The sequence below is a fragment of the Primulina tabacum genome, chromosome 16 (genome assembly GCF_025594145.1).
Source record: "Primulina tabacum isolate GXHZ01 chromosome 16, ASM2559414v2, whole genome shotgun sequence".
In the NCBI taxonomy this organism is placed as follows: domain Eukaryota; kingdom Viridiplantae; phylum Streptophyta; class Magnoliopsida; order Lamiales; family Gesneriaceae; genus Primulina; species Primulina tabacum.
Genome location: NC_134565.1, coordinates 21,967,211 through 21,977,094, shown reverse-complemented (window position 1 = coordinate 21,977,094; position 9,884 = coordinate 21,967,211).

The following is a 9,884-nucleotide window of genomic DNA, read 5'->3' as shown; positions in this document are numbered from 1 at the left end:
ATTTATGTTCGTGAGAATGTGGGATGAAGGGTAATTTGGGAAGGGGAAACAGGAATTTGTGCTACTGTTCATGTCAGGATTGGGTATACCATCAAATTTTCGGGACTATTTTCTCTTCTTTTCATGGCCAAACGGTGCTGAAATCACGGGCCGCATGTTATCAAGGCCAACGTGAAAAACCAGTCAAACAACTGATTCTTCATTATTTCTTCATTAGTCCGCCGATTATCACTCTTACCAAATGTGGCCTTAGTCTATAAAAGTCTACACCATAAATTCAAAATAAAAGTGAAAAATCGTATTTAAATTCATATGAGAAGACATAATCAAGAAGGAATAAGATGAATTCTTAGTGATTTTGGCGTGTTGAGAACTTCCTTCGTGTTCTTCTTTCTGCCTCTATTTTTCTTCATTTTCTTTTTCTTCCTCTTTGTTGTTGTCTTCACTTGTGTTCTCCTCGCTTCACTTCTGCTCACTTCTCAGCCTCCCCTCTCTTTCACGTCTTTGCCTAGTCTTATGTTCCTTTCTTCTATTTTTTTTGTTGCTTCTCATGTACGTTCTTTCATCTTCACTTAATGAGACTAACATTCCAAATCTTTGAAGCTCGTCTTAAGTTCAAAATTGTTGATAAGATTGTATATATTTTATTTTTAAAATGCGAAGCTTCATCTTTACAAGGATCTGCACAGATTTTTTTCCGAAACTTCAATAACCTCAAGGTAATAAAATATGAGAATATTTTATTTCATTTCTTTTATATTTTGTTGCCTTTGAAGTCTTGTACAATAATCTTATCTCTAAAACTAGGCTTTTTCCACTTTTATTCAAATCTATGAATATTAATTCAGTAAACACATAATTAGGGATAACAATTACAAATAAGCACAAATATTATAAAATTAAATCTTTAAAATCTCTATAAGATTTTAGTTTATCAATCTTCCCACACTTTGCCTTTATTCGCCATCGAACAAATCAGAGAATAAAAATACAACTGAAAAATATTCAATGATTCACCACAAAAATAAAACAATCAACACTTTTCAACCTATCAAATTATGTCACACTAAATCAAAGTATCACATTTCAAAAATCATAAAATTCACTTTTGTTGCAACTTGAAAACTCAAGCATTCAATGAAAAAGATCAAGAGAATGAGACTTACGTAGTGTGAAAATCAAAACTTATATTCCTTAAAGGTTTTTTTAGTTCAAAAAGTGCTCATATGTTCTGATACTTTTTTTTTGTTTAAAAAAAAGAACACTCCATCAGCATATCTGTTGCGTGTTTTCTTAATTGCTTGCAAGTGCACAACGTCAAGCTGTAATAAAATGTATTTTCGAGTACAAGTGTCAATCCCACGAGGAGTATGTATATAAATGTATATTAATGCTTGTAATTAAAATAGTCTCGATTTTATTTAGAAAAATCGATTAAAAGATTTGTTTGCAAGAATAACTAAATTGAAAATGAATTTTTAAATAAAATATAACACCAAACTTTAGCAAATAACAATGGAATAAAAGATCTAGATGTCCGATTTCACTTAACTATCCACCATGTGTAATTTCTTGTAGCTATGTTATAAAAATCCTTCTTATTCATTAGCCAAGAATCCTATAGTTATCTACTCCCTCTCCCGAGTGTTAAATAGATATTGGTTATCTAAAATTTGATTGCAATGTTCCCATCAACAATCTACAAATAAATAACACATCAAGCACTAGATTCTCTATAGGCTTCAATAGCAATATAGGCTCTCCCAAACTCTATAAATACCATTGATGTATTTTTCTCTTTTCTTGTTTATAATTTCCTTTTCTAAATGATAAATTGTAAACATATAAATCATTCAACTCATGGCCAATAAATTGAAAGCATTAAGATTAGAACAATACAAATGAACAAGATGTAGAACTTAAATAACTTAGTTCATAGGTTCCAACACATGGTTTCTAGTTTTGTTCCATCATTCCTCTAGAAATAAAAATTAGTTCATAATAACACAAGCAAAACAATAAAACATAGTTCTAAAACAAGACATATCAAATGAAAAATAAAAGAAAGAAGATCTTAGAACAAGATTTTGAAGTGCTGTTTCCGTCCCCGGATTTGTGCAAAAGATTTCTCAAGAACTAGAAGAACTTGAGTCTTCAATAATTTCCAGCAGCCTCCACTCCTTATTTTGATCCCCAATACCCTAGATGGTAAGTAAATGATGCCTTTTTATAGTCCAGACAAGTCTCAAATCGTAGCACACCATTTTCATAGACTTTCATGCGCAGCCCACAAAGTTACAGATTTTTCGGACTCTAGTTTTTCGAAGACGGCGGGTGCGCTGCTATATAGACCGCGGGTGCGCTCTCTTTGTTAGCGCGGGTGCGCTGGAGCTTCGGCAATTTTTATCTTTTGCACTTTCCAATTCAGCACTTTACTACTCCAAACTCTCATTCTAAGCTTCCAAACTAAAACAACAAAAACAACAACAAATCACATAAAACCTGCTCAAGAATCACAAAATTCTAAGTTAAAAACAAGTAATAAAAGTACAATAAATTGCACTTATCAAACTCCCCCAAACTTAATATTTTGCTAGTCCCGAGCAAAACAAAACAACACAAACAAACAAGTCATGAAATATTTTAAAGAACTTGGCCTAAGATAAATTAACAACTCTTCATGCATTCACAAGTCAAATCAATCCAACCATTTTTTCATCCGGATAAAATCATGCAATCAGTTAATTTTCTTAACTTCTAATTTCTTCAACTCATGTTTCAAAACATTCTCAATCAATTTCAATTTTTACAAACACAAATCAAGAGGTCCTTTATGGTAAAGATTGGGTTCAAAGCCATATTCATTCAAGAAAGGAATACCCAATAAATATTTGATGCAATGAGGTGTGTGTAAAATTGTTCAGATTCATACTCAATGGAAGTGTTTATCGATTGTCCATAGGCTAAATCCTCCCAAACACTCTCCACTAGTATATTGGACAACTATGACTTGGTCAATAGGATTTGCAATGCTTGTAATGTTAGGCCTTGGCTCATGGCTACAAATGAAGATTAGGAATTCAAATAAGGGAGTAAGTTGAATTTTATCTCTTTTGCAAACTCCATTTATTTCTTTCATCTCCATTTTTTTTATTCATTTCATCTCTTTTTTCTCCCATATTTCTCCAACTTCTTCAATGTAACATCATTCATTTTTCTTTTCTTTTGTAGGAGAATTTTCATTTCTTTGATCCTTTGAATTCTTACTCCCTTGAGAAGGTAGGAAATTAATGTTTAAGATATTCAACGGGGTAGTAAATATGGGATATTTGAAAGGATATCGAATGGGGGTCTTTTACACATATTAACGTGTGCCATTCGAATTCATATAAGCTCAAAGAGGTGACAAATGATAAATTATTTTTATTTGGTAGCTTGAAAGGCTCAATCGATCCAAAAAAATCACCTAAATCATAGTTTGTCCGTATTTCGCCTCGAGCGTTGTTTGGATAGTTCTAGACAAAATCTCAATTCACTAACACAAAGTAGAATATAATCATCGTGAAAAGTGATGTCTCAATGCATCAACTTAAATATGTGCATTGTCCTCGATGTAAATGATCATTAAAGTTAGACGAATACACATACCTCGGGCAACGACCGTCAGTGGTCATCGCCATCCTCATCATCTGCGTCATCTTGTGGTGGTTGGAACTCCGGCGGGTGGTATATGGGTGGCCACTGTGGAGGAATTTCGAAGTGGAGGAGAAATTTTTGAAGAAGTGTTCTTCGTTTATGCGTAAATGTTGCCCCATTCTGATTTTAAAATCAACCACCGCGGGTGCGGTAAAACAAAGACCGCGGGTGCGGTATGCTTTCGGGAATTTATTGAAAATTTTTCTTCATTGACCACGGGTGTGGTCTCATTGTTAGCGCGGGTGCGCTTAGCTCTCGGGAAATTTTCAATATTTTATTTCTCAGACACCGCGGGTGCGATCCAATATATTCCGCGGGTGCGGTATTCCTTCGGGAAATTTTTTTCTTCTCCAATTTTTATTCCCGAAAAGAAAACAATTGGGATTCATTAGATTTGGGAAGATACAAGCACACACTATACTAAAAGTACACAACCAAAAATAATCATAATAAAAAAAATAAAAGCAAAACCGAAAACAAAATGCAAAAGAGAAACAAAAATTTGGGTTGCCTCCCAATAAGCGCTTGGTTTAACGTCTTCAGCCCGACTGTCACTAGTCTGATCAGTTTGGTTCGCTCAGCTTGACATTGTCGATATTTCTTACTTCAGTCCCATAGTACGGCTTAACCCGCTGTCCATTGACCTTGAAGGTTCTCCCATCACTGCACTTTAACTCGATAGCCCCATAAGGAGACACCGTTTCCACAACAAACGGCCCTGAACAACGCGACTTTAGCTTACCAGGGAACAACTTCAGACGAGAGTTGAACAGTAGTACTTGTTGTCCTGGTTTGAGCTCCCTTCGGACAATGATTTTGTCATGCCACTTCTTAGTTTGCTCTTTGTAGATCTTGGCATTCTCATATACGTTGTTTCGGAATTCATCCATCTCGCTCAACTGTAGTTTTCTAACGTCGCCAGAAGCTTTCAAATCAAAATTTAATTTCTTCACAGCCCAAAATGCTCTATGCTCCAACTCCAACGGCAGATGACATGCTTTCCCAAACACTAGCCTATAGGGAGACATCCCAATAGGCGTCTTGAATGCAGTCCGATAAGCCCATTACGCATCATCCAACTTCATAGCCCAATCTCTCCGGTTGGTGTTGACAGTCTTTTCCAGTATTTGCTTAATTTCTCGGTTGGATACTTCAGCTTGTCCATTTGACTGAGGATGATATGCTAGTGCCACTTTGTGCTTCACATTGTATTTAGCCAAAAGTGAATTGAAAATTCTATTGCAAAAATGCGTACCTTTGTCACTTATGATGGCTCTCGGTGTTCCAAACCTAGTGAAGATATTCTTATGCACAAATTTCGCTACAACATGAGAGTCATTAGTATTGGTGGCGATTGCTTCCACCCATTTCGACACATAATCAACAGCTAATAAAATATAAGAATTAACAAAAGAAGGGGGAAATGGTCCCATGAAATCTATGCCCCAAACATAAAAAAGTTCCACTTCCAAAACATTTGTCAGTGGTAATTCATGACGCCTAGATATGTTTCCTAACCTCTGGCATCTATCACATGACTTTACTAAGGTATAACTATCCTTAAACAAACTAGGCCAATAAAAACCAGATTGCAATACCTTAGCTGCTGTTCGTGATGCTCCAAAATGTCCACCATATGGTGAAGAATGACACTTCTCCAAAATTTGTTGAGCTTCGATACCCTCCACGCATTTCCTAATCACTTGGTCAGCACACCTCTTATATACAAATGGATCATCCCAATAATAGAACTTGATGTCATGGACGAACTTCTTCTTCTGATGATAGCTCAAATCTGGAGGAAGGGTGCCACAAGACAAAAAATTAGCAATATCAGCAAACCAAGGAAGTATAGAATTTACCTTGAAGAGTTGCTCATCAGGGAATGTTTCTTGTATAGCTCCCTCTTCTTTCTTCTCCTCCAGCTCAAGCCTTGAAAAATGATCAGCTACCTGATTTTCACTACTTTTTTTATCCTTGACCTCAAAGTCAAATTCTTGTAATAGCAAAATCCACCTTATCAAGCGTGGTTTTGCATCCTTCTTAGCGAATAGGTAGCGAATAGCTGCATGGTCAGTGAAAACGATTACCTTTGTGCCAATCAAATAAGGTCTGAATTTGTCGAAAGCAAATACTACTGCAAGCATCTCCTTCTCGGTTGTAGTGTAATTTTGCTGTGCAGCATCTATCGTGCGGCTTGCATAGTAAATCGCCCTAAACATCTTCTCCCTTCTTTGGCCTAATACAGCACCCACTGCATAATCACTTGCATCACACATTAGCTCAAAGGGTTCCTTCCAGTCCGGCACTATCATAATCGGTGCAGTTACCAATGCCATTTTTATCTTCTCGAATGCCTGCAAACAATCATCATCTAATATAAAAGTCGACTCTTTTTCAAGCAAGTTACACAGAGGTTTAGAAATATTAGAAAAATCTTTGATAAATCTACGATAAAATCCGGTGTGTCCTAAGAAACTCCTTATCTATTTGATGTTCTTCGGTGGTGGAAGATTTTCAATTGCAACCACTTTGGTTCTGTCTACCTCTAATCCCTTTGAAGACACTTAATGTCCAAGAACAATACCCTCTTGGACCATAAAATGACACTTTTCCCAATTAAGAACTAAGTTCTTTTCTTGACATCTCTGCAAAACAAGGGAAAGGTTATGTAAACAGTGATCAAACGACGAACCAAATACCGAAAAGTCGTCCATGAAGACTTCCATTATTTCCTCCACCATATCTGCAAAAATGGCCATCATGCACCTCTGGAAAGTGTCATGCCCCGAGTCCGAAGCATCGGTGACATCCGGCATTGTTTAACAATTACTTGAAAACAATTAAGCCTCGTATCGAAATGTCAAAAACCAGTCTTTTTCATAAATTAAACATTGTCTTTACATTGACAATAGAAATAAAAATACATCAGAGTTTTGCGGAAACGAAACAGAGGAAAAGAATAAGATTCTCAGTTCTTGAACTTTTCTTTTGATCACCATCCCCAGAACGCTTCCTGCTCCTCCTCATTCAGTTGTTCTTCATTTTTATCTGAAATTGTAAGGGGTGAGTGTTTTGGGAAACACTCAGCAAGTGGGGGGTCGATCGATTTCCAAAGATACATATAGAACATAAGTCTTTAAAACAATTCTTTAACAATCTTTCAAATCTTACTACTTAACTTATCATAACAGAAAGGAACATGAGACAGATATTTCAGAACTAAACAGATTCCTCAGAACAGATCATATCAGAACAAACAAAACACTGTTACTCATCTCATTTCCATGGTCAAATTGTCCCCAGAGTGAGGCCAGAAATGGTTTTCTACCAACCATTGGGGGCCAGACAGAATCACAATTCTCGTCCCATTTCCAATTGACTCGTAACAGTGTAACAAAGATTTCAGATTTTTAACGGACAGAACTTATCAGAATTTCAAACAGATGCAGCGGAATCAAAGAATTCGAAGAACAAAAGAAAACACATAATCGATCGGAGTTTCAAATCATAACACTGATTTTCGAAAAATAGGTGGACATGCATCTCATGATATTTTCGAAAAAAACATACATGGCACCATACATTATTCAAATTTTAAAATAGAAATGAACTAAGTAACAAAAGCCCACTTACGGATTTTTGTAGGAAGATTTCGAAAATTGTAAACTTTGGCACAAACTTGTCTTCCGAAAATTTGGCAGCACTTCGGCGCGACTTCAACGAATATAGTCTTCAATTAAGCAGCACCTTGACGCAAAAATTCTGCACCGAACCGCACAAAATTCCTTCCTTGCTTACTCGACCGAAAACTTGGGAGGGTGAGGGGAAGGGAAAACCGAAACTTGGCTTGAGATTTGGAGCACTTTTCCTTCAACTTTGGGTTAGTATTTATAGGCCACAAATTGCCCCTTGGCATACCCCATGGTCGACCACTTGGTCTCCAAGAATTGCCATAATGGTGTTCATTATGATGGTTCAAAGATTCATGCTTGAATTCTCCAAAATCCCATGCATTTTCAAGTTCTAGAATGATTACCCAAACTCCCATGCATATTAAATTTGTCTTAACCCTTAGCTTAATCCCTTAGCTCCCTTATGGGTTTAATCAAAAGTCATTTCTTGCATACTCAATTTGTCCAAACTTTTAGCTCATCTTTTAGCTCCCTTTACGGTCTTGTTAGGACAAGCTTGGTTGAGCTTCTTCGAGCTGGAAGTTTGCGTCCTTGAGCTGGGGTTTTACTCCTCCCGTGAAAACTCTTCGATGAATGCGGTTAGTTGCAGCTTAGCATCCCGATGAACTATTCCTCGAGCTTAGAATCTACTTTCTCGAGTTACATTTGATAAAATTTAAGTTATTATTCAAGTTGTTTAGTTGAAACGAGAATTGCTGAACTTATTTTAAGTAATTTTCATATTACTTACTTGATTTGCTTCGGTCGAAATTTCCGGGTTCTCACAGAAAGTGGCAGGTGCATTGCATAACCCAAACGACATTCTCCTAAAAGCAAACGTGCCATAGGGACACGTGAAAGTTGTCTTCTCTTGATCCTCTGGTGCTATAGCAATCTGGTTATAACCTGAATAACCATCTAAAAAACAGTAGTGACAATAACCAGCAAGTCTATCAAGCATTTGATCAATAAAAGGTAATGGGAAATGATCTTTACGTGTGGCATTGTTCAACTTCTTCTAATCAATACATACTCGCCATCCAGTCACAGTACGGGTAGATATTAGTTCATCATTTTCATTCTTTACCACAGTCATTCCACCCTTTTTAGGCACTACTTGCACAGGAGATACCCAACTGCTGTCAGAAATAGCATATATAACTCCAGCATTTAACAATTTCAACACTTCATTTTTCACTACCTCTTTCATGGCTGGATTTAGCCTCCTCTGGTGATCCACATAAGGAGTATACGACTCCTCCATCAAAATTTTATGCATGCATATAGTGGGACTAATCCCCTTGATATCAGAAATAGACCAACCAAATGTAGTTTTAAATTTCCTCAACACTCTCAACAATTTCTCTTTTTCAGTACAAGTAAGAAAGGAAGAGATGATTACCGGATATGTCGAATTTTCACCTAAAAATGCATAACAAAGGTGGCTTGGCAGTTCTTTAATTCAGGAGAATGTGTTTTTACCTCAATTTTCTCATTTACATTAAACTTTTCAGGCGGTGCATCTTTTCTCCTTTCTTTCTGCAGTGCTTCAAGAGCCACCCAGTTGCTCTTTTACTTCCCAATTTTCTTCATCAACAGTTCCAGCAGCACCTATCAAACAGCTCTCCAAGGGATCCCTAGTTCCTGCACAATCAAAGGACATACATGAGTCTAAAACATCAATGCTTTTACAAGTGCTTACCTCATCTGACTCCTTCATGGCGTGATATATATTAAAAATGACAGCTTCTCCACCAACTCTCAAGGTGAGTTCTCCTTTGTGTACATCTATTAATGCTTTTCCAGTGGCTAAGAAGGGTCGCCCAAAAATCAATGGAGCATCTTGATCTTCTTCCATATCAAGTATTACAAAATCAGCAGGGAAGATAAACTTGTCAACTTTTACCAAAACATCTTCAACAATTCCACGAGGATAGGTGAGTGACCTATCTGCAAGTTGCAAAGTTATAGTTGTTGGTTTTACCTCCCCTAGCTTCAAGTCCCTATAAGTAGAAAATGGCATAAGATTAATACTTGCTCCAAGATCACATAAAGCTTTATTAACTTGAGTACCACCAATAATGCAAGGTATAGTAAAACTCCCTGGATCTTTTAGTTTTTGTGGTAGCTTCTTTTGGAGAATGGCGCTGCACTCTTCGGTCAACTTCACTGTCTCGAAATCTTGCAACTTCCTCTTCTTTGACATCACGTCTTTGATGAACTTTGCATAGTTTGGCATTTGCTCTAAAGCATCAGCAAATGGAATGTTGATGTGAATCTTCTTGAAAATCTCCAAAAATTTTGCAAATTGATCATCCAATTTCTTCTTTTTGAACCTCTGCGGATATGGAAGAGTTGGCTTAAATACCAGAGGTTGTTCAACTTCAACTTCAGCTTTGGATCCCTCAGTTTCCTCTTTTTCAACTGTCTTCTCCTTGTCCATTCTCTCCTTGGAACTTTGCACCTCTAGTTCTCTTTCACTTCTCAAAGTTACAGCTTTGCATTGCTCCTTTG